We start from the raw sequence: 26904 nt of genomic DNA on the forward strand, positions 1-26904 counted from the left end.
AAATGCATGCAAACGGTTTTCCTGACATATTCATCGGGAAGCTCGAATCGCCTTTAAAGTTCTGAAAACTTACTTGCAAAAATACATCCCGCTGTTGGAAAACTGGGGCGTCATTCTCCGACCCCCCAGAGGGTCGGAGAATGGCCGTTGGCCGCCGTAAATACCGCCCCCGCCGGTTGCCGAAGTCTCCGAAGGGAGAAAAGTCGGCGGGGCGTCAATGTCGCCGCTGCCGTCAGAGAATGTCACGGGTCTGCGCAAGGCAGCCGATTTTCGGCCTGCCGATATTCTCCCTTCCGGATGGGCCGATGTCCCGTTCACGTCGACGTAAATTAAACCTCCTTTTCATCGGCGTGACCAGCGTGGAGGTGAGTTACGGCCTGGGGGGTTGGCTCTGGGCAGGCGATGGCGTGGCCGCAGTCTGAATGCGTGAGGAGAGGTGTGTCTCGGGTTGTGTGTGTGTGTGTGCAGCGGGGGGGGGGGGGTGGTTAGAGTAGGCTGGGCTCCGGGGGAGTGCCGGGAGGGGGTCCGTGCCGGGGTGGAGGTTGGGGGGGGTCCGTGCCGGGGAGGGGGATGGGGGGTCCGTGCCGGGGTGGAGGTTGGGGAGGGGGTCCGTGCCGGGGTGGAGGTTGGGGGGGGTCCGTGCCGGGGAGGGGGATGGGGGGTCCGTGCCGGGGTGGAGGTTGGGGGGGGGTCCGTGCCGGGGAGGGGGATGGGGGATCCGTGCCGGCGTGGAGGTTGGGGGAGGGTCCGTGCCGGGGAGGGGGATGGGGGGTCCGTGCCGGGGTGGAGGTTGGGGGGGGTCCGTGCCGGGGAGGGGGATGGAGGGTCTGTGCCGGGGTGGAGGTTGGGGGGGGTCCGTGCCGGGGTGGAGGTTGGGGGGGGGGTCCGTGCCGGGGAGGGGATGGGGTGTCCGTGCCGGGGTGGAGGTTGGGGGGGGTCCATGCCGGGGTGGAGGTTGGGGGGGGTCCGTGCCGGGGTGGAGGTTGGGGGGGGGGGTCCGTGCCGGGGAGGGGGGATGCGAGGGCAAGTGAGTTGGTCCACCTGGCCAGGTGCCAGCCTCCAACAGTTAAACCCATGCGGACCATGCCACCTGGCTGGGGGGAGGAGGTGATATGGGCAATGATGACATGTCGTCGTTCCCCTCCCCCCACCAGGCTGTCATGTTTTCAGATCATCCAGCGATGTTGGCCGCTGTGGCGGCAGCCGCTCATGTCTATGTTGCCCTGGATGAGGAGGAGGAGGAGCGTGCCAGAGAGGCGGCGCAGCCTGCCGCAGAGGGGCAGGCGGCAGCCGCCCAGGCTGGAGGGACACCTGACCGACAGGACGAGGAGGGGGAGGAGGACGCCGCGGCCGACGGCAATGGAGGCACCCGAGGGCGCCCTGTGTGTACCGGCCCCGGCAGTCATACCAGGACCTCACGGACCGGGAATGCAGGAGGAGACTCCGGATGAGCCGGGAAACCGTGGCACACATCTGCCACCTGCTGGCACACCTGTCACGGCGTGGCACTGGCGGGGGACACCCTCTCCCCGTGTCCGTCAAGGTTATGGTGGCCCTGAACTTTGATGCAACGGGGTCATTCCAGGCACCGAGTGGGGACCTGTCCGGCATATCGCAGACATCGGTGCACCGGTGCATCCGGGCAGTGACAGATGCCCTATATGCCATGGTGCACCGCTACATCCGCTTCCCCGTGGACAGGGCCAGCCAAGATGCCCGGGCCGTGGGCTTCTCCTCCGTGGCTGGGTTCCCCATGGTCCAGGGCGCGATCGATGGGATGCACGCCGCCGTGCGGCCACCTGCAGATAACAGGGCCGTGTTCACCAATAGGAAGGGGACCTATTCGATGAACGTACAGGTGGTCTGCGACCACCGCATGATGATCCTGCACGTCTGCGCACGTCACCCAGGCAGTGTACACGACTCATACGTGTTGTCGCGGTCATCCATCCCCGGCATGTACGAGGGATGCCATCCCCGGCTGAAGGGCTGGTTGCTGGGCGACAAGGGCTACCCATTGCGATCGTGGCTGATGACGCCTATACGGAGGCCGCGCAATGAGGCGGAGAACCGCTATAATGATGCCCATGTAGCTTTGGTGTGCTGAAGATGCGTTTCAGGTGCCTGGACCTCTCTGGGGGGGCCCTCCAGTATCGGTCAGATAGGGTCGGCCGCATCATTGTGGTGTGCTGCGTCCTGCACAACATAGCCCAGCAGAGGGGCGATGTGCTGCAGGCAGAGGAGGGCGGAGTGGAGGAGCAGCAGGAAGAGGCGCAGTCCTCCCCAGATGAGGGGGATGGGGGTAATGGTCAGGGCAGACGGGGTAGACACAGGCGGGTGGCTGTCCACCGTTACCGGCTGGCCCAGCGGGCACGGGACAGACTGATAGACGCCCGCTTCACTGACTAGATGGGCGTGGGAATCGGGTTGTATGGCCACAGACCGCACACCATGGCAACAGCCGACCACCCACACCCCCCACCCATCCACCCACCCAGCACCCTCACCCCCCTCCCCAACCCCACCCACCCCACCCGCATGCACACCACCCCCCCCCCCCATTGCCAATCCACCTGCGGCACAACGGGCCGGGCTCACACAGTTGCCGGTGGACGCGTGTCTACTGCAGGCCATGGAGGATGATGACAACCCGCCCTGCGGTGAGCTCCTGGCTCTACATCGTTGGACTATGTCTGACTCATGGCCAAAGTACCACCATCCACCCGGACCATCCCTGCATGCGGCTGTGACACTGCAGCGCACGGTCCCGTCCTCTGCCCGGGGGATGTTGATGGCGGCCCAGGGGGAAGGGGGCAGACTCACCTGGGGCTGAGGTAAGACCACCCCTCACACACACACTTGCGCTCAACGTACATGACACCCCCGCACACTTTGGACAGAGCACAAAGGCAGCTTCTGTAGGTGTAACATTGACTTTAATAACCAAAGGAGTTCATGCACGTGCCCTAGCCCCTAAAACTCATCTGTGCCCTGCAACCGTGCCAACTTACTCAGTGTCTAATTGTTTGGCCTTACGGGCCCTTTGACTACGTCTACGTGGTTCCCCAGACGGTACAGCAGAACTGGAGGTGGACTCCTGTGATTCCTGCCCTATGACACTGGATCCCTTTGGCGGCCGTTTCCTGGGGCGTCCTGGCCTAGATGGGCCAGGCTGCGGCCCGGGCGACTGGGATGGCGAGCTGCCAGCCTGTCCTGCCAGTTGCCCACCCGATGCACCTGGGACGGAAGGGGGGGGGAGTCCGAGGTGTCGCGGTGTACCGGGACCTCCCCTACAGGGGGAGCCGGGACGGACCACACCACCTCCTCCTCCCTCGGTGTGCCCGATGGCCCCCAGGCCTCTAGATGGGTGGGGGATGCGAACGGACTGGCCATCCGACGCCCCCCCGACATCTGGCACTGCCAGTCCTGGAGGCCCGTGCTGGTATCGACAGGGGTCTGCAGGTTTGCAGCCATGGAGCCCAGGGGGTTGGCAAATCCTGTCTGTGACAGTGCGACGCCGGCTCGCACATGGCCACTGGCGCCGATGCCCTCAGCGATGGCCTGCAGAGACTGGGCCATGGCCTGCTGAGACTGGGCCATGGCCTGCTGAGACTGGGCCATGGCCTGCTGAGACTGGGCCATGGCCTGCTGAGACTGGGCTATGGCCTGCAGAGACTGGGCCATGGCCTGCTGAGACTGGGCTATGGCGTTGGGCGCCTCTGTCATCTGGCGCTGGCACTGGCTCATGGCCTCCTGTGAGAGGGCAGCCATTTCCTGGGCCACAGACGCCGCCTGCACGGAAAGCCCCAGGCCTCGCAAACCGTTCCCCATGTCTGACACCATCGCACCCATTGCCTCCACCGCGGACACCACCCGTGCGGTGTCGGCCTGGGTGGCACGCATGACCGGCACCACTCCCAGCTCCTGGACGCGGGTGGACTCCTCCACCTGCGACTGCAGCCGCCGCAAGCCGCCCGTCACCCTCTTCGCTCGTCTCCGGGTCGGTGGTTGCATCGGATCTATGTGTGGGTGTGGTAACTGCAGGAACCCGGGATCCATCTGGGCGGCAGATGTTCACTTGGGCTGGGCTGCCCTCCGACCGGCCGGCCCCTCTGCTGCTCCTACCTCCACCTGCTGTACGAGGATGACTGTGTTGTGCGCACCAGTGAGTGTACCAGACGCCTCATCACTAAAGTGCCCAGCCGTGGTAAGTATTTCTGCGATGGTGGACGGTGTTGGTGACAGCAGTGGCGTTGTGTCGTGCTCTTCGTCCCACTCTGAGTCCATGGCACTTTGGGGTGGGGGTTCGTCTCCACCCATCCACTCTGAGTCACTGTCCGGTATTTCGTCTTCCTGGATAGTGGTGTCCCGGGTAGGGGTGTCCTGGGCAGTGCTGTCCCGGGCAGTGCTGTCCCGGGTAGTGCTGTCCCGGGTAGTGCTGTCCCGGGTAGTGGTGTCCCGGGTAGTGGTGTCCCGGGTAGTGGTGTCCTGGTTAGTGGTGTCCTGGGTAGTGGTGTCCTGGGTAGTGGTGTCCTGGCTCGGATGTGACGGGGGCCTGTGGCTGCCCCCCTCGTCGCTGGGTGGTCGCTCCCGCACGTGACGGGGGTGTTGTCTCCCTGTTGCTCCAGGTCTCTCCGTCTCCCGTGGTGTGCGAGGGGCATCCTGCGGGCATCGCATGCTGGAGGGTGCGGGTCTCTCCGTCTCCCGTGGCCTCCGAGGGGCATCCTGCGGGCGTCGCATGCTGGAGGGTCCGGGTCTCTCTGTCTCCCGTGGCCTCCGAGGGGCATCCTGCGGGCGGTCTGCATCTGCGGGGATGGGTGCCTGGACGTTTGGTCCTGCGATACACAATGAAGCATGCATGGTTAGACATCAGGCAGTGATCAGGTGATATGGGGGAGGGGCATATAAGGGAGGGGGGATATGGGGACGGGCTGTCGGTGGCTCACTTGCTAGTACGCCCCCGACCTCTGCATCAGCAACCTCCCGGTCCTCAGGTCCGCCAGCCAGTTCCAGGGCCCTTTCCTCGTGTTCGGTCAGTGGCCTCTCATCAGCGGGGCCTCCTCCAGTCCTCACATGCTCCCTATTGTTGTGTGCGCGCTTATCCTGTGGGGTGAGGGTGGGGTGGCAGGGGTAAAAGGCAACACTGTTAGGCAGGTATATGAATGCACGCCATCGGTTGCGCGTGCATTGCAGAGGTTAAGGTTAGGGCTGGATTCACTTGGGGATATGGGGGATATGGGGGAGGGGGGATATGGGGGAGGGGGATATGGGGGATATGGGGGAGGGGGGATATGGGGGAGGGGGTATATGTGGGAGGGGGGATATGGGGGATATGGGGAGGGGGGATATGGGGGATATGGGGGAGGGGGATATGGGGGAGGGGGGATATGGGGGAGGGGGGATATGGGGGAGGGAGGGATATGGGGGATATGGGGAGGGGGGATATGGGGGAGGGGGGCATATGGGGGAGGGGGGATAATGGGGAGGGGGGATATGGGGGAGGGGGGATATGGGGGAGGGGGGGATATGGGGAGGGGGATATGGGGGAGGGGGGATATGGGGGAGGGGGGTTATGGGGAGGGGGGATATGGGGGAGGGGGTATGGGGGAGGGGTGGATATGGGGAGGGGGGATATGGGGGATATGGAGGAGGGGGATATGGGGGATATGGGGGAGGGGGGATATGGGGGAGGGGGGGATATGGGGGAAGGGGGGATATGGGGAGGGGGGATATGGGGGAGGGGGGATATGGGGGAGGGGGGGATATGGGGGATATGGGGGAGGGGGGTATGGGGGAGGGGGGTATATAGGGAGGGGGGATATGGGGGAGGGGGGGATATGGGGGAGGGGGGATATGGGGAGGCTCACCCTGCCTGCTCGTTCACCTTCTTGTGGCACTGGGTGCCTGTCCGTGGTGTCAGGACCACAGCAGTGATGGCCTCTGCCACTTCCCTCCACAGACGCCGGCTGTGGCGTGGGGCAACTCTGCGGCCGTGCCCGGGATACAGGGCATCCCTCCTCTGCTCCACCGCGTCCAGGAGCGCCTCCACATCCCGTGACTCATACCTCGGTGCTGAGCGGCGGCCAGCCATCCAGTCGGGTGTTGCGGTCGGGTGTTCCGGCCGGGTGGGGGGGAGCAGCACGGCCTTATGAGCCGTCACGCCTTGCGGCGCGTATGACGCTGCTCGGCGTGAACCACTGCGCAAGCGCGGATCCTGTTACATCGCTGCTAGCCCATTTCGGGCCGGAGACTATCGACCCATTTTTCCGACGTGACGCAAGTCGGATTTGAGCCGTTTTTGGCGGACTTTCCGCCGATAACGGAGAATTTCGCCCCTGATTTTTGACCTCCTGATAAATTAAGTTCCTCCATCTGGCAAGCTTCCCGCTGAAGGCAGACATGGAATATTCCACTCTTTGAACGGAATTGATAGAATTCACCATGTAAACATGGGAGTAAGGCCGAAACTGTGGTGGGGAGTCCACTCTTTTGTAACAACAGTGTTAGGATCCCATACGAGAATACAACTGTTCGCAATTTATAAAACTATGAGGAAATGTTACTGCATAGCAGGAATGATAACACTGATGCCTGGCTGTCTTTTATGTTAAAATAAACTTTAGTTTAAATACAGAATTAACCACATTAACAATTACAAAGTCCTAAAGTCAAAGAGAAACTCTAACTTACTTCCTGAACCTTCCTCTATATTACAATCAAGCAAACTAACGTAGACCAAATACCACTCATGAATAAAGTTAACAACCAGATTTCTGCTTGCTTTTCTCTGTGTTGAATCTTTGGAGAAAGACCCTACCAGGACCAAAAGCGAAATGCTTTTGTTCAGATTAAAAATTAGATTCACACAGACCTGACTCCTCCCCTTAATTACATCATCTGTACCCAAAGCATAAAGTATTCTTCTGTTTCCTCACTTAATGTATCAAAACACCCCAAGGTGCTTCAAAGAGTGATGTCTATTAAAAAAAATGTTGCTAATTATTTGACACTGAGCAATAAAAGAAACATATGACCAAAAGCCGAATCAAAGAGATAGGGTTTTAGGAACAGTTTAAATGGGTTAAAGATGTAGGGTGGCATATGGCGCAGTGGATAGCACTAGGGCTGCGGTGCTGAGGACCCGGGTTCGAATCCCGGCCCTGGGTCACTGTCCGTGTGGAGTTTGCATATTCTCCCCATGTTTGCGTTAGATGTGTTGGTTAGGTGGATTGGCAATGCTAAATTGCCCCTTAAATGGAAAAGAAAAATAATTGGCTACTCTAGATTTATTTTTTTTTAAACGTGAAGGTTCTGGGCAGCTTTAAGCAGGGAATTTTAGAGCTTAGAGCTTTGGCAGCTGGAGCAGGACCATCAATTGTGGAGCACTGGAGACCAGAATTAGAGGAACACAGAGATCCTGAAGGCTGGGAGAGCTGGAGGGAGCGAAGCAGATAAGGAGGGGCAAAGACACAGAGGAAATTGGAAACAAGGATGATGGGCGAGATTCTCCGACCCCCCCCCCCGCTGGGTCGGAGAATTGCCGGGGGCTGGCGTGAATCCCGCACCCGCCGGTTGCCAAATTCGCCGGCACCGGGGTGGCACAGGCGTGCTCCAGGGTCCTGGGGGGGGGGCGCTGGGCGATCTGGCCCTGGGGGGTGCCCCCACGGTGTCCTGGCCCACGATTGGGGCCCACCGATCCGCGGGTGGGCCTGTGCCATGGGGGCACTCTTTTCCTTCCGCCTTCGCCACGGTCTCCACCATGGCGGAGGCGGAAGAGACTCCCTCCACTGCGCATGCGCGGGGATGCCGTGAGCGGTCGCTAACGCTCCCGCGCATGCGCCGCCCGGCAATGTCATTTCCGCGCCAGCTGGCGGGGCACCAAAGGCCTTTCCTGCTGGCTGGCGGGGCGGAAATCAGTCCGACGCCGGCCTAGCCCCTCAAGGTCAGGGCTCGGCCCCCCAAGATGCGGAGGATTCCGCACCTTTGGGGCGGCGCGAAGCCGGACTGATTAGCACCGTTTTTGGCACCGATCGGCGGACATCGCGCCAATACTGGAGAATTTTGCCCGAGAACTTTAAAATGAATGATGGTGAGCGAGCACAGCGGTGATGGGTGAATTGGATTTGGAGTATGTTAAAATACGGATAGCATAGTTGTGGTTGCACAAACGTGCATGTAGGGTGGAAATTGAGCGGCCAGCCAGAGAAATACTGGAATAAGAACATAAGAACATAAGAACTAGGAGCAGGAGTAGGCCATCTGGCCCCTCGAGCCTGCTCCACCATTCAATGAGATCATGGCTGATCTTTTGTGGACTCAGCTCCACTTTCCGGCCCGAACACCATAACCCTTAATCCCTTTATTCTTCAAAAAACTATCTATCTTTATCTTAAAAACATTTAATGAAGGAGCCTCTACTGCTTCACTGGGCAAGGAATTCCATAGATTCACAACCCTTTGGGTGAAGAAGTTCCTCCTAAACTCAGTCCTAAATCTACTTCCCCTTATTTTGAGGCTATGCCCCGTAGTTCTGCTTTCACCCGCCAGTGGAAACAACCTGCCCGCATCTATCCTATCTATTCCCTTCATAATCTTATATGTTTCTATAAGATCCCCCCTCATCCTTCTAAATTCCAACGAGTGCAGTCCCAGTCTACTCAACCTCTCCTCGTAATCCAACCCCTTCAGCTCTGGGATTAACCTAGTGAATCTCCTCTGCACACCCTCCAGTGCCAGTACGTCCTTTCTCAAGTAAGGAGACCAAAACTGAACACAATACTCCAGGTGTGGCCTCACTAACACCTTATACAATTGCAGCAGAACCTCCCTAGTCTTAAACTCCATCCCTCTAGCAATGAAGGACAAAATTCCATTTGCCTTCTTATTCACCTGTTGCACCTGAAAACCAACTTTGTGTGACTCATGCACTAGCACACCCAGGTCTCTCTGCACAGCAGCATGTTTTAATATTTTATCATTTAAATAATAATCCCTTTTGCTGTTATTCCTACCAAAATGGATAACCTCACATTTGTCAACATTGTATTCCATCTGTCAGACCTTAGCCCATTCACTTAGCCTATCCAAATCCCTCTGCAGACTTCCAGTATCCTCTGCATTTTTGCTTTACCACTTATCTGAGTGTCGTCTGCAAACTTGGACACATTGCCCTTGGTCCCCAACTCCAAATCATCTATGTAAATTGTGAACAGTTGTGGGCCCAACACTGATCCCTGAGGGACACCACTAGCTACTGATTGCCAACCAGAGAAACACCCATTAATCCCCACTCTTTGCTTTCTATTAATTAACCAATCCTCTATCCATGCTACTACTTTCCCCTTAATGCCATGCATCTTTATCTTATGCAATAACCTTCTGTGTGGCACCTTGTCAAAGGCTTTCTGGAAATCCAGATATATCACATCCATTGGCTCCCCGTTATCTACCGCACTGTTAATGTCCTCAAAAAATTCCACTAAATTAGTTAGGCACGACCTGCCCTTTATGAACCCATGCTGCGTCTGTCCAATGGGACAATTTCCATCCAGATGCCTAGCTATTTCTTCCTTGATGATAGATTCCAGCATCTTCCCTACTACCGAAGTTAAGCTCACTGGCCTATAATTACCCGCTTTCTGCCTACCTCCTTTTTTAAACAGTGGTGTCACGTTTGCTAATTTCCAATCCGCCGGGACCACCCCAGAGTCTAGTGAATTTTCGTAAATTATCACTAGTGCATTTGCAATTTCCCTCGCCATCTCTTTTAGCACTCTGGGATGCATTCCATCAGGTCCAGGAGACTTGTCTACCTTTAGCCCCATTAGCTTGCCCGTCACTACCTCCTTGGTGATAACAATCCTCTCAAGGTCCTCACCTGTCATAGCCTCATTTCCATCAGTCACTGGCATGTTATTTGTGTCTTCCACTGTGAAGACCGACCCAAAAAACCTGTTCAGTTCCTCAGCTATTTCCTCATCTCCCATTATTAAATCTCCCTTCTCATCCTCTAAAGGACCAATAGCCACACCTTAGCCACTCTTTTTTGTTTTATGTATTTGTAGAAACTTTTACTATCTGTTTTTATATTTTGAGCAAGTTTACTCTCATAATATATCTTACTCTTCTTTATAGCTTTTTTAGTCGCTTTCTGTTGCCCCCGAAAGATTTCCCAGTCCTCTAGTCTCCCACTGATCTTTGCTACTTTGTATGTTTTTTCCTTCAATTTGATACTCTCCCTTATTTCCTTAGATATCCACAGTCGATTTTCCCTCTTTTTACCGTCCTTCCTTTTTGTTGGTATAAACCTTTGCTGAGCACTGTGAAAAATCACTTGGAAGGTTCTCCACTGTTCCTCAACTGTTTCACTATAAAGTCTTTGCTCCCAGTCTACCTTAGCTAGTTCTTCTCTCATCCCATTGTAATCTCCTTTGTTTAAGCACAAAACACGAGTGCTTGATTTTACCTTCTCACCCTCCACCTGTATTTTAAATTCCACCATACTGTGATCGCTCCTTCCGAGAGGATCCCTAACTATGAGATCCTGAATCAATCCTGTCTCATTACACAGGACCAGATCTAGGACCGCTTGTTCCCTCGTAGGTTCCATTACATACTGTTCTAGGAAACTATCGCGGATACATTCTATAAACTCCTCCTCAAGGCTGCCTTGACCGACCTGGTTAAACCAATCAACATGTAGATTAAAATCCCCCATGATAACTGCTGTACCATTTCTACATGCATCTGTTATTTCTTTGTTTATTGCCTGCCCCACCATAATGTTACTATTTGGTGGCCTGTAGATTACTCCTATCAGTGACTTTTTCACCTTACTATTCCTGATTTCCACCCAAATGGATTCAACCTTATCCTCCATAGCACCGATGTCACCCCTTACTGTTGCCCGGATGTCATCCTTAAATAACAGAGCTACACCACCTCCCTTACCTTCCACTCTGTCCTTCCGAAAAGTTTGATACCCTCGGATATTTAACTCCCAGTCGTGACCATCCTTTAACCATGTTTCAGTAATGGCCACTAAATCATAGTCATTCACGATGATTTGCGCCATCAACTCATTTACCTTATTCCGAATACTACGAGCATTCAGGTACAGTACACTTATGTTGGCTTTTTTACCTCTGTTCTGAATCTTAACACCTCGATCAGTAACCTCTCCTAAGTTATAATTAAGTCTCGAGTGTTTCAATGGCATATGAGGAAATATCAGAGGCTTTAATTGTAAAAATTACAGCTATTATCATAAACCACTGAGATGGTAAATGAGGACAATGGTGAACGTTGAACCGAAAAGCATGATGGTAAAGGTATCAATACTCTTGTCTGAGTGAGAAGACTGCCTGTGCAAAATGGATTTTCTGGAATGAGACAGAACGGAGACTAACAGCTAGGCATTTCACAACACTTGTGTTTTGGACCATTGAGATAAGACTCTTTTTCTCTCTTTCTCTCTCTCTCGCTCTCTCTCAAGGTTGAGTTTGAATGACGTCTGCAGCTTGAAGAATTGTTGAACTTAAAATACATGATCACCGAAAGTTCACCAGCGACAACCCCGGATCAACCATCCTATGTACAGACCTGACTTTCAAACCCCATCAGCTCTTCAGAGTTAATCTGGCCAAACTTTCTCTTATGGAAAGTATTCTTGGTTCAACGCCGTGAGTCTTGGAAGTTATGTAACTGTTTAAATAAAGTAAGAAGTCGTACAACACAAGGTTAAAGTCCAACAGGTTTGTTTCGAATCACTAGCTTTCGGAGCACAGCTCCTTCCTCACCTGAGTGAGGTGAGGGAGGAGCAGTGTTCCGAAAGCTAGTGATTCAAAGCAAACCTGTTGGACTTTAACCTGGTGTTATAAGACTTCTTACTGTGCTCACCCCAGTCCAACGCTGGCATCTCCACATCATGTTTAAATAAACATAAAGCTGTAGTCTTGGTGAAGTCTTCGGGAAATCATAAAAAGCTGTATTTAAAGATAAATCAACCTGACGGTGAGTATTCAATTCTGTCTATATTCATCAGTTGTGGCCAGCAGAGGCACAACAACTGTAACAAACAAATACTTCAGAAGTAGCCATACCCACTGTCGGTCACCTTGAGTTCAATATGAAAAAATAAATCTTCATGCTATTCTTTATATCCTAATTCTATCAGCATGCTCGCTTCTGCAGAAATTGAATTCCTAGATTCTAAAAAGAAAAGAAGAGAAATAAATACTTCAATGTTTAGTAGCCCCCCATCACCCACCATCTTACCAGCCCCCCAGAGCAGTGTAAAAACTAACCTTTGTATTAAAAAAAATAATGCTTCAAAAATAACATTCACTTGTTTTAATACTAAACTATATGCTTAACTAATGTTGATTTGTTTTTGATGGTTTTGAGGAGCATCCTGTAGAATGAAGGCTAAGCTTGCAGCATCCTTTCAATCTTTATATCGAAGTTAATACTTTTATATATTCTTTAAGTGGCCACAGCCAGCAAAATAATGCTTACACTTCATAAATGGAAATATTTGACAACATCTTTTACAACTCAGGTGTTAGAAAAGAGAAAACCAATATCGGATGGTGTCTCAGCCTACTCTATCTTACAATGTTTTTTTCCGGATGACAGACGAGGAAAGAATTAAGCCATACAATTCTTCCAAATGGATGATATTTTACTTCATTTATGAGAAATATTCTTGTTTTTTGATATTGTGTTAATTGTATAGAAACAACTGAATGTATTCACCTTTAAATGCATCTAGTTTCACCTCTGCATTTTATATATAGTCCTTTATCCCATATTACTTTGCCTGGCATTTGATGACAAATTGTAGAGTGCCATTTTAAATTTTGAAAACTGCGACAAATTAAGGAGCATTTCTATATCAGAGAGATTCTCTGAATAATTTAAAATATCACTGTTTGCATGCTTAGTTTTCCTGCTGTTTTGGGACATTCCCAATCCATTTTGTTTGTGTTGAATAGGTGAGTATTTGCCTGCGCTGGCTGTGAGCAAGGTTTTTACCGAAGGTTTACCGAAGCGTTGTCTCGACTGAGTGGTCAACATCAAGCTTTTCAAGGGGAAAAAAATGGCAGCTGAATCTCAGCAAAAGACAGTCCAAAAAGGGGAATGATTAATCAAAAACCTTTCAGGACATCAACAGTGAGAAACTTGATATGTATCCATTTCTCACATTCATTCCATAGCATCTAGCTGCGAGACATCCCCTAAAGTTGCCTGACCATTAATAATGGAGTTGCTTATTGTGCAGTCTGTGAGCTTGAGAATACAATTGCAAGGCAATGCATGCTCAAGAAAAGCTGAGAATATTTTTCAATGTTAAATACAGAAACAAAACCTTGACAGTGAACACAATTATTATATAGCAGAAACTCCAAGCATAAAGGTATGTTAAAAATTAACACAATAAATAAGCATTTTTTCCTGAAAAATGACATTCTAATATTTAATTCAAGATATTCATTTGAAGTAATTTAGTTATAATGGCTAATGCTTTGTGTCATATATAATAAGTTATCAGTCTCAGAGGAAAAGGTATCTATTCAGCTATTACATCTTAATGCAAGAAAAGAGTCATCCTACGTACATACATCAACAGTCAAAGACAATTCTGAAACAATTGGGGGAGGGTTAGGTTAGTGTTAGGATTGGGCTTTGGGCAGGCTTAAGTTTAGAGTTGGGATGGTGGTGAGGGTTAAGGTTAGGGTCAGAGTTAGGGGTACGGTTCGGGTGAGTGTTGGACAAGGGTTAGGGTTGGGGGTTAGACTTGGGAGTTAGGCTTGGGGTTAAGATTAAGATTACGGTTAGGTTCAGGGATAGGGTTAGGATTGGGGGTGAGGCTTTGGGACAAAGCTGGGGTGCAAAGCCCATATGTACATGCAGCAGAATAGGCTCAGCACTTTGGCTCACTGTCTGTGTGGAGTCTGCACGCTTGTTGCGGCTTGGACCTCAGTATGGTGAGGCACCATCAGAGAGGTAAGTTTTAAATTAAAATTCAAAGATATAAATTTGGAGGCTACCTCCATGAGCTAGTGGTTTTCCCATACGATGTTGGGGCACGCCACCTCTGTCAAAATTCCACTGGACCCAAAGAAACAGCCCTAATCAAGTGGTTACATATTTAAACTGGCTGCCTGCTTCCATTCAGCAGACCAGTTGTGCCATTGAGGAACTTCCCCTGCATCAGTAATGTGTCAGGGAGCCACCCCTATACTATTTCTCCCATGCACTCACCTCCCAGTCTGCAACCCCAGGGCTGGGATAACCCTGCCCTTTCATCACAGAATCACAAAATACTACAGTGCAGAAGATGCCCTTCAGCCCATCAAGTCTGCACCGACGTATGAAAGACCCTGACCTGCCCACCTAATTCCACTTGCTGGCACTTGGCCCATAGCCTTGAATGTTATGGTGTGGCAAGTATGTAAGGTTCACATTGTGCTGTTTATATTTTAATGTGCTCCTACAACAGGCAGCATCAAGAATGTTATGTGCCTGTTGATTACGTGATATTTGGAAAATGCCATGGGAAAATTTGAAATTTTTCTGAGGAAAGACAATAAGATGAGATAAATTAATGCATGGTTCAAAGACTTGTGGATGAGAAATGGGTTTCGATTCATGGGGCATAGAACATAGAACATAGAACAATACAGCGCAGTACAGGCCCTTCGGCCCACGATGTTGCACCGAAACAAAAGCCATCTAACCTACACTATGCCATTATCATCCATATGTTTATCCAATAAACTTTTAAATGCCCTCAATGTTGGCGAGTTCACTACTGTAGCAGGTAGGGCATTCCACGGCCTCACTACTCTTTGCGTAAAGAACCTACCTCTGACCTCTGTCCTATATCTATTACCCCTCAGTTTAAAGTTATGTCCCCTCGTGCCAGCCATATCCATCCGCGGGAGAAGGCTCTCACTGTCCACCCTATCCAACCCCCTGATCATTTTGTATGCCTCTATTAAGTCTCCTCTTAACCTTCTTCTCTCCAACGAAAACAACCTCAAGTCCATCAGCCTTTCCTCATAAGATTTTCCCTCCATACCAGGCAACATCCTGGTAAATCTCCTCTGCACCCGCTCCAAAGTCTCCACGTCCTTCCTATAATGCGGTGACCAGAACTGTACGCAATACTCCAAATGCGGCCGTACCAGAGTTCTGTACAGCTGCAACATGACCTCCCGACTCCGGAACTCAATCCCTCTACCAATAAAGGCCAACACTCCATAGGCCTTCTTCACAACCCTATCAACCTGGGTGGCAACTTTCAGGGATCTATGTACATGGACACCTAGATCCCTCTGCTCATCCACACTTTCAAGAACTTTACCATTAGCCAAATATTCCGCATTCCTGTTATTCCTTCCAAAGTGAATCACCTCACACTTCTCTACATTAAACTCCATTTGCCACCTCTCAGCCCAGCTCTGCAGCTTATCTATATCCCTCTGTAACCTGCTACATCCTTCCACACTATCGACAACACCACCGACTTTAGTATCGTCTGCAAATTTACTCACCCACCCTTCTGCGCCTTCCTCTAGGTCATTGATAAAAATGACAAACAGCAACGGCCCCAGAACAGATCCTTGTGGTACTCCACTTGTGACTGTACTCCATTCTGAACATTTCCCATCAACCACCACCCTCTGTCTTCTTTCAGCTAGCCAATTTCTGATCCACATCTCTAAATCACCCTCAATCCCCAGCCTCCGTATTTTTTGCAATAGCCTACCGTGGGGAACCTTATCAAACGCTTTGCTGAAATCCATATACACCACATCAACTGCTCTACCCTCGTCTACCTGTTCAGTCACCTTCTCAAAGAACTCAATAAGGTTTGTGAGGCATGACCTACCCTTCACAAAGCCATGCTGACTATCCCTGATCATATTATTCCTATCTAGATGATTATAAATCTTGTCTCTTATAATCCCCTCCAAGACTTTACCCACTACAGATGTGAGGCTCACCGGTCTATAGTTGCCGGGGTTGTCTCTGCTCCCCTTTTTGAACAAAGGGACCACATTTGCTGTCCTCCAGCACTGGCACCAATACTGGCAAAAGTGGGAGCTGTACCATTGGGAAGGGTGTCACCTGTACCATGCTAGGACCAGTGTTCTGTGCCATATAACTAGGGGGATAGAGAGGGCTTTTAACTAAATAGCTGATGGAAGGGATCATGTGAGAGGAGGTAGTAAATTAAAGAGTAACAAAGAGGTACTAGAGCAGGGTAATGACTTTGATAAACATAACAAGAGTGCATCAGGAAGAAACCGAGAGTACAAACATAAAGAGTCCTTCAGCAGATAAGAAGGGAGTTTGCAAAAATGGTTTAAAGTCGAAGTTATGAATGTGTGCAGCATTCACAACAAGATGGATGAGTTATTAGCACAGATAGAAATAAATATGCATTACCTGATAGCCATCACAGAGACATGATTGCAAGAGTAATTAATGTTGGCACTTAAATATTGAAAGGGATTTGACATTTCAAAAAGATAGGAAGCTAGGAAAAGGTGGTAGGGTAACTCTGTTAATTATGGACATCAGTAGTAAAGTGTTGAGCGATGACTGTCACTCAAAACAGCAAGATGTAGAATCAGTTTGGGTAAAGATAAGAAATAGGAAAGTGTTGCAATCTACACGAGGCCCATGGGACCAGGCCGATTAGGCTCCCACGAGTCCTGTGGAGTACGAGCTTCCCCGTTGAGAGGCGAAGCTCCCTCATCAGCTGGGGAGCAAATCAACACATAAAAACCCTGGCCCAAGTGTCAGCTGGGTGTGGGTAGTCCCTTCTGGGACCAGTGTACATAGAGTTTTCATTACATGTCAATCAAAACCTTTTGTTTCCTTACGCTCCTGTTTAGTCGCTTCCTCAAACGCAACAGAAAGGTAAGAGATTACCTATGGGAATAGGTTATAGGCCTCCTAATAGCATCTGTGCTGTAGGCCTGAGTCTGCAGGAAGAAATAAATGGTGTCTGTATGAAAGGTGCTACAATGATTATGATGACTTTAATCTACATGTAGTTTGGAAGAATCAGATTGGCAAATGGAAAATGATTGCATCGCGTGAATGCAGCACATTTACTTGGAGCAGTACATTCTAGAGCCAACCAGGGAGCAGGCTATCTTAGACCTGGTAATGAGCAATGTAACAGGATTAATTAATAACATCATGGTAAAGGAGCCTTTAGATGGCATAATAGCAAGTATAACAAGATAGAATTTCATGTTCAGTTTGAAGAGATGAAGTGTGGGTCTAAGACTAGTGTTTTAAACTTGAATAAAAGTAATTATAAGGGCCATGAAAGCGGAGTTAGTTAAAGTAAACTGGGTTAACAGATAGGACAGTAAAGATGCAGTGTCAAACTTTAAATTGGATATTAATTGTCATGATATGCATTCATGCACATAACGAGATACAGACAGGCAGTGACAGACACCCAGTACAGCCAATCAACACACAGGACAGAACACAACCAATCACCAGGCAGAACACTAGAAGGTGATCTCCCACTATAAAACACACGAGGCATCAACACTCTGCCTCTTTCCACTGGTGACAACTGTAGTGACAGTCAGCGTGTATATATCAGTTAGCATCTTCTACACGTGGCTCAGAGCTAGTCTGGTCTAGTTAGTTATAGTAAGCACGCTTAAATTAGTAGAATGTCAAACCCACAGCGAACTGTGTGCACTGCTTAACAAGTTCAATAAAGCGTATTGAACCAACACCGAAGTTTGGAGTCTACTTTCAAGTACAACTGCATCCAGTTGCAGTCCGTGTTACCCCAGGGTGATTAACACAACATCAATAGCTTTCAGGAAAGATTTATTCCAATAAAAAAGAAGTCCTTTGAGAAGGATGTATCATCCATGACTGAATAAATAAGTTAAGGATTGTACAACATTGAAAAAAACATTGTACAAATCTGCAAAGATTAGTGGTTGGTTAGAATATTGGTCAGATTTTAAGAACCAGCAAAGAATGACTTAAAAAAAAACAGAGAGTGAGAAAGTTAATTATGAGAGAACACTATGTAGTAATATGGAACATAGTAAGCATTTAGATCATAGAATTTACAGTGCAGAAGGAGGCCATTCAGCCCATTAAGTCTGCACCGGCCCTTAGAAAGAGCACCCTACCCAATCCCACACTTCTACCCTTTCCCCACAACCCAGTAACTCCACCCAACCTTTTTGGACACTAAGGGTAGCATGGTCAATCCACCTAATCTGCACATCTTTGGACTGTGGGAGGAAACTGGGTTATTTGAAGAGATATTTTGTGTCTGACTTCACTGTAAAAGATTTCGAAAGCTTTGCAAAGGTACTCAAAAATAAAAAGGTATTTGGGAGGGAGGAACTTTAAACATCAGCTGTACAGGGCATTGGTCGGACCACATGTGGAATGCTGTGTACAATTAATAATAATAATAATCGCTTATTGTCACAAGTAGGCTTCAATGAAGTTACTGTGAAAAGCCACTAGTTATGGACTCCATATTTGAAAAAGGGTAAAAGTTAATGTTGTCATAGTCCCAGATGACCCGAGGCTGCTTTGCCTTTCGAGGGGGAGAGTTGACTGGTGGTGATTTAACCTGAGGATCACCATCCCTCAGGTGAGGGGCAAGGTTGAGAAGTAACCTCATGAGTAACCTCAACTAGTACAGGAATTGAAAATGTGCTGCTGGCCATCTAAGCTAAACGGCCCCCTTGGAAAACAGTATAATGGCGTTAGAAGCAGTACAACAAAGTTTCCCTCAACTTTTCTTGGGATGAAGATCTTATCCAAAGAAGAAAGTTTGAACAGGTTGGCCCTTTACCCATTGGAGTTTGGAAGAATAAGAGGTGAACTTATTGAAACATGTATGGCCCTAAGGGGACTTCACAGGGCAGATGCAGGGAGGATGTTTCCACTTGTGGGGAAGACGAGAACGAGGAGATGCGTGTTTAAGAATGAGAGGTTTCCTTTTAAGACTGAGGTGAGGCAAACTTATTCTCTCGGCGAGTCATCAGTCTGTGGAACTCTCTTCCCCAGAAAGCCGTCAGGGCTGAGTCATTCGATTTATTCAAGGCGGAGTTTGACAGACTTTTGACAGACAAGGGAGTCCAGGGTTATGGGAGGAAGATAGGACAGTAGAACTGAGACCACGACTAGATCAGCCATGATCTGATTGAAAGGAGGAGCAGACTTGAAGGGCTGAATGACTGACTCCAGCTCCAATGTTCAAAACGTTCCTAAGGAAAATAGTAGTCACATTTAGTTACAATGTTGTTATACTGAAGCTTGGATTAGAAAAACACATTTTCAAGGTGCAATAATTGAAAACAACATTTTAATATGAGCCACAATAAAGCCCTCTTACTGTTGTTCAGTTCAAACATTATTGGTTATTATATCATTGGAGTTGCATATTTCTTTAATTACTATTGAAGTGTTTGTTGCGGACGATATTCTCCATGTGGCGTTTGATAATGATACAAAGCCAGGTTGGAAGGTAATTTGGAAGGAGACATAATGAGGTTGCAAGGAGATATGGACATGTTAAATTAGTGGCGACTGGTTGATGGATGGAGTATAATGTGGAGAAGTGTAAGATTATTCACTTTAGTAATAAGAAAGAAAAACAGAAGGCGTGAAACTTCTCAATATTGATATTCAGAGGGTCTTGGGTGAATTTGTGCATAGCGCACAGAAAGTTTGCACAGTGATATAGCAAGCAATTAGGAAGACAAATAGCATGTTGGCCTTTATTGCCAATGGATTGAAATACAAGAATAAGGAACTCTTGCTACATCTGAATAGGGGATTTTGTGAGACCACCCACAGTGTACGTTCCACAGATTCCGTTCCCACCTCTAAGAAGATGGCACAGCGATGGTTCACTCGGCCGGTTCCTCGGATGAGAGGACTTTCCAATGATAAATGGCTAAGTAAATTGGGCTTATGCTCTCGGGAATCTGTAGTACTCAATTGTTCATTGCTTGATATGTCTGTCGTTGACTTTAACTGTTCACTGTGAATGATTAGTTAAGCCTAGGTGTGGTCACTTAGAAAACAGAAACTAAACTGAGGCAAGCTGCTGTAATTAAGCATTGAATGAATCTCCTGTTGGACGCATAGAACCTGGTCTATCATCTCTGTAAATCTCTGAGGCATAATGCTCAACAGAGTCGAGATGTTGTGTACAAACAAAAGGTTGGCTTCAAAATGTCGAAACATTTTAAAAGAAAGAGCTTAGTTGTTTGTACTTCCCAATTACCTTTTTAACCTCAGCTGTTGTTATTTGCACGCTAATCCCAAAGTAAATTTGCATCAGTGAAATGTCAGAGCTAAATATGGGAGAGCTTTGAACCAAAATTTAAAATTCATGAGTCATGTTGAGACAACGATATTGATGGAAAACTTCCTAATTTATTCCCAGTTTAAATCATTTTAAAATTGAGATTGATCCATACCTATTAAAAATGACAGGAAACATTCACAAGAACATAAATATCGTCTGCACATTACAGTCTCCTATTTCCTAACCCTGGGAAGCAATACCTTGTCATTGTAACTGGTCACAGAAAAACAAATGTTGTCTTTGGCTGGCAATGTTTAAACAAAAATAATTTGTAAAATAATTAATTCATTGGTGGCATGGTGGAGAGAGATATCTCAATCCAGTTGATGTCATGAGTGAGCCATTTGACCTTTGGGGGGCTGAATTGGTCTTTTTATTCATCTGTTTCTTTTATTTGTGTGAAAAATTAGTCTTTGTACTCTGTCAATCTTGAAGTGTTCTGGTCAGCATATCTACAATTGGTTCTGATTGCATCCTGTGTTGGGCAAATAATACACCTCCTCTGAAAGTATAATAGAATTACAATCATTTCCTGTGATAAGAGTTTCCTGCAATTGTGGGGTTGTTGCGGGATAAGACGTTCTCTGATATTCTGTACAAATGGCCAAACGGTACAATTCTGTCACCGCCCTTTCTGTGAGAATGATGGAATCCCTAACCCTGTGCTACAAAGGGCCTTTGCCAAGCCTTGCCAAATCAATCAAATAGAAGTAAAGTGTTCCATCTGAGATGAGGTGCCTTGAACCATTCTTCAGGGAAAATTTCAGACTGAAGTACTCCGTTCACCATTGGTGTATTACCATCCTATCCACAATTACTTTGGATGGTTCAAGGTCAGGGACACATTAGCGGCGCTTCAAGTGATGCATGATGCAGAAAAAAAACAATTAAGGTTAAAATAACAATTCTGAGCCTCTCTGTCTTTGTCTTCTTCAATTTGTTAGCAACAGCTCCCAGGGTATGACGTGCTCAAATAACAAGCAACAACAAGCAAGCAGTCAGCCATCAGGTAAACAACCACAAAGGTCAGATTGGTTAAATGCAGAATGAAATGCAAGCTGAAAGTCAAAAAATCATCTCACGTTACATACAGACTGCAATAGGGGAATGGTTACTTGTTTTCTAGGAATGCTCCTATCACTTATCAATATAATTTTTTTCGTTATTCTCTTTCGTTCAGAGTTATGCAATGGTTTACATTCTGCAAAAGTAGTTTTGCTCGCATTAAAAACAGAAATTGCTGGTAAAGCTCAGCAGGTGTACCAGAATCTGTGGATAGAAAAAATTGTAGTTAATGCTTCGAGTCCAATATGACTCTGCTTCGGGACAACCATTGCATTGTATTTTTTCCACTTTTAAAATTGAAAGGGATATGAAGTAAATAAGAACATATGAAATAAGAGCAGCAGTAGGCCATTCGGCGCCTCGAGCATACTTCATGACTGATCTGTTTGCGTTGAGTTCCACATTCCCACCTCCCCCAGTGATCTTTGATTCTCATGCCTGACAAGAATCTATCTGGATACCTCTGCCTGAAAAATGTTCAGTAACCCCACTTCCACCGCCTTCTGAGGCAAAATGTTCCAAAGTCGCACAACCCTCAGAGAGAAATAAATTCTCCTCACTTCTGTCTTAAAAGTCAGACCCCTAATTTTAAAACAGTGCCTATGCTTGAACGTTTGATGCAGCAATTATATACAACAGGGAGAATCGGATATGATTTGGTACTGCATGGAACACAAATTAATTCTGTAGGGTTAACTCTATGTGGGTTGTTATTTATCCTCATTGCTATTTCTTAGCTTTCTACAGAGGTTTTGAAGATAACACATCGAAAGAAACAAATTAAAAGCCGAAAAGTATAAAATATTGCAGCAACAGTTACAATTGTAATGTCTTCATGGAAACCCTACAGTGCAGAGGAGAACATTCAGCCCATTGAGTCTACACTGCTCCGGTTTCCTCCCGCAGTCCAAAAATGTGCAGGATAGGTGGGTTGGTCATGCTAAATTGCCCGTAGTGTCCAAAAGGTTGGGTGGGGTTGGGTTATGGGGTTGCAGGGATATGGGGGAGGGGAGGGTGGGTGCTCATTCAGGGTGAGGAAAGATAGCCCCTCAACGGAAAGATTGTATTCTGTGAGGCTCAAGGTGAGGCTAATTGTTCCGTTCCTGTAGGTCTCATGCGGTTTATAACATCTTCATTGCAACTTCTGGTATCATTTCTTAATTCAACTTCTTGCTCTGTGTTAATGCTGAGAAAAACATAAGCAAATTTTTAACTTCAGTAAAATTGAAAGAGAGCATTTATTCCAATTAAAAACAAATGCATGATTTTTATTCCCACAGCAACCGTTAGAGTAGAAAACCGTTATGTATTACAAGGTTCTCCACAAACAATAACATCATTAAATTAAAAGTGATTTGTACGGTGTCGCTGCAATGATTTTATTAATATTAACTATGAAATTGTATGAAGCTTGAATGGCTTCTTTTTGCTTAAAAGTCTGGGAATGCTACACATCTAAAGGTAATACATTTTGAAAAGATGTTTTATTTACTGACTCTTCAATAAAAGCTGCACTTTACAATAATTTTAGAATGAATATCTATAACAGCATCTGAACTTAATTTTTCAGGAAAACCTCTTTTTAAAAAAAAAGGCTATGGTGGCAGTGGCATAGTGGTCCCTGGACTAGTAAACCAGAGACCCAGAGTAATATTCTGGGGACGCAGCTTCAAATCCCACCACTGCAGATGGTGATATTTGAATTCAATAAAATTCTGGAATTTAAAAAGTCTAATAATGACCATGAAACCATTGTTGGCTGTCATTAAAACCCATCTGATTCACTAATATCCTTTAGGGAAGGAAATCTGTCGTTTTTACCTGGTCTGGCCTACATTGGACTCCAGATCTAAAGAAATGTGGTTAATTCTTAACTGTCCCTCAAGGGCAATTAGGGATGGGCATAAATGTTGGCCCAGCCTGCGACGCCCACACCCCATGATCAAATTAAAAACATACATATTAGTTCTAGTTTCCTTTGTGTTTGAGGAAAAATCTAGGGTGAGATTCTCTAGAAATGGGGCTATGTTCCCACGCCGGCGTGAAAAGCGGCGCCAACGACTCCGGCGTCAATGGCCCCCGAAAGTGCGGAATTCTCACCTTTCTAGGGGGCTAGGTTCCCGCCGGAATCATCCCCGCAGCTCCAGCCGGTGGGGAACGGCCTGCGCCAGTCCGCACATGCGCGGAACGGCCAGCGTTTTTCCGCACATGCGCGGGGGTTCCCTTCACCGCACTGGCCCCGGGCAATATGGCGGAGCCCTACAGGGGTGCGGCATGGAGTAAAGTAGGCCCTCACGGAAACAGACCGCCCGCCGATCGGTAGGCCCCGACCGCGGGCCAGGCCACGGTAGGGCCGCCCCCCCCCGTGGTCGGATCCCCCCCGCCCCCCACCATCCAGGACAGCCCATGCACACTCACCTTTCAGGTCCCGCCATGTGGGAGGTGAGTAATCCACACTGGCGGGACTAGGCCAAACTCGTCGGCCACTCGCCCATCGGGACCCTGAGAATCGCCAGGAGGGCCGTTGTGAACGGCCCACGACCGGCGTAGCGGCGATCCCACTGGCGCCCAAAAAACGGACCCGGAGAATGGGGAGACCGGCATCGGGGCTGCGGGGCATGAGAATTCTCCGACCTGGCGCCAAGTCGGAAAATCCTGGAACTAGTTCTGACTTTATGAGCTTTACTTCCTTTGTGGTAAAATAATACAGCAACATCCCTACAGTTAGATTAGGTACACCCATATGGTTCTCACAGACTTGCCCATGACTTACACAGATGGAGACACAGATTTTTTTATATAAGGCAGAATTGTATGGTCATCTGGAGGTGTGTTGCCAGAACATAAATTTGTGTTAGGCATCTACCTTCCTGCCTCTGACCCCACTGTAATTTTTTGCACAGTGGAGAAAGCATGGGCAGTCCACACACACTTGGGCCAATTGAGGCCCTTAACTGACCAGTTATGACCACCTGGTGTATTCTCATCTGCCACAATTCTTCCTGTGGCCTGCAGACACTGCAGCATGTTTGAAGTCTGCGAGATCCCACTTCTTGGGCTACTGGTGGGAAAATGGGGGTGGTAGAAGGGTGAAATTTTTTAAATGAGAAACATAACGGTAACATAATGATGTTAAGGCTATTCTTATCTCAGTCCTTAAAAACTTTCACCTCTTTTGTCCTTGTCAAATTTGGCTGCAGAGTGGTTTACGGCAGGTTATCAGTGACCAATATAAGGATATCCCAGACAGAATTCTAACTACCAAGGGGAGGTCAGTTTGGGTGCAGGCTGAGGGTCCAAACCCTGAAGAGTGGAATTGGGTCATGAAGCTGGCATGATGCCACGCACTTCTAGGTTTAACCTGGGCAGTGGGGAACCTCTGTGATGCTCTCTGGTAAATAATTAAAATGCTCAAAGAGGTAATTAACTGAGAAATAAATTAACCCGGCATTCTGGTATTTAGCAGCCAGCGCACAGGTTCCCCGAGCTGTGTGAAACTCCTCAAATTCAATAAGACGAGGGCGGATAAGGGAGTGCTTCACCAGTGAAACCGACAAACTGGGAAACCAGTGAAACTGACTACCCCATCTATATATAACCTTAGTTTTGCCAGGAGCAAGGAATTAAAGATCGCTGTCAGCCCAGACCCTCCATTCTCTGGTGGGTTACCTTCACTAAAAACTGATTAACACTCCGTCAACACGGTGCTATTGCTGCAGATAAGATTGATTCAATTGTTTGTATATTGGATTATTGTTTAATACTCACTGGAGTACTCATTATCTGACTAGGGGTAGGTCCATTTTTCATTTCTCCAAACCTCCTTCCTCTTCGGTTGCTTGTGGGAGCTTCCCATTTTCAATTTCATGTTGAGTAGTAACATGGCCATACTCTTTCTCTGTCTCCGCTTACATTCCTCAAAACTGTCTTCTAGTGCAATGGCTTGTGGTGCAGTAGATAATTGCTCTACCTCTGTCTGTGAAGCTCTGTGTTCCAGTCCCATGCCAGAATTTGAGAGCCAAAAGAAGAGTAGTTATTAACATACCCAAACAGGTTGATTATCATCCTGAAAATCCATCTAACACATGTCAATTCCAGCTGTTAAGTGCAAAGGAGATTCCTGGTTAGCCATGTAGCCGGCCATTTACAGCCGGATACAAAATGGCCAAATATGGCTAACTAAAAGATTTTAACTGCAGGAATATGGTCAGCAGAATTAATGACTTTAGGCTATGAGTTTGTGAGTTACACAACCTACAACAGGAAGAAGTGACCTCTGTGATTTACAACAAAGGGTGCCTGGGTGACAGGAAAGACATGCTGTTAGGTGAATTGGACATTCTGAATTCTCCTTCAGTATACATGAACAGGCGCCAGAGTGTGGCGACTAGGGGATTTTCACAGTAACTTCATTACAGTGTTAATGTCAGCCTACTTGTGACATTAATAAAGATTATTATCATTAAATTGCTGAGTACATTTTGTTTTGCTTTATCCCATAATCTGCATTATGATGCACATTCTCAATTTTGTTTCAATTTCATAAAGCAAAGCTACTTAAGACAACATTGATATTGAATCAAATTCCCTTCTGCAACCTGAAAGGAAAAGGTATTCAACTATTAAAATAAAGTCGCTTCTTTTACTAAAACTGAACTGAAAAATAGAAAAGTTAGTCACCATGTTTCAACTAAGTATTTATAAGGAAACAATGGAAAGAGTCAGCAAGACTCAAAAGCCTGGGAAACTGAGTTAGTAGTCAAGTTTGCAGATTGTGAGCAGTGAGCTGGCAGGGTCATGATGCTGATACATCAACTTAGTAGTGTCAGGGCACAAAACTGACAAATCAGCAGATTTTGGAAACTTAGCAGGTTAACCCGGTTTAAACTGGGTGAATGAGTCAGAAGGCTGGAACACTGGGCCAGAGGTCATGCAAAGGTGTGCCAATGAGCTGACAGGGTCAGAAGGTTCGGTGGATAAGTCAACAGAGAGGAGCTTTGGGGCAATGTTGAAGTTAAGGCAATGATTTTGAAGGGCAACTGGCTGAGCCAGTCAGCAGGCTGAGCTAAGTTAAAGTTTTAGAAGTTTTGAAGAAGTGAAGTGCAAAATTGAGAACTTGCTTTCTTTTAAGTCGTAACTCACGAAGAATAAGAATGAAAAGTGGAAGGACTAAAACTGAAAATATAAGGTGATCGGGCCAGGGCACAGAGGAAGAAATCTAACACATCCACAGGATCCTGTTAGCTTAAACTACAGAAGGAAAGAATCCTGAAAATGTAAATTCAGTCTTTTCACAGTATAATAGTTGCTTCTTTCCATTAAATGGTTACATAAGAACATACAAATTAGGCCAAACACATTCCAACAGCTCTAATTCTTCTCTAGTTAAATCACTAGGTGCTCATTTATTTTGGCTGTCAATGTCAGTTTTCTATCATAATTCG

The sequence above is a fragment of the Scyliorhinus torazame genome, chromosome 5, assembly GCF_047496885.1.
Source record: "Scyliorhinus torazame isolate Kashiwa2021f chromosome 5, sScyTor2.1, whole genome shotgun sequence".
In the NCBI taxonomy this organism is placed as follows: domain Eukaryota; kingdom Metazoa; phylum Chordata; class Chondrichthyes; order Carcharhiniformes; family Scyliorhinidae; genus Scyliorhinus; species Scyliorhinus torazame.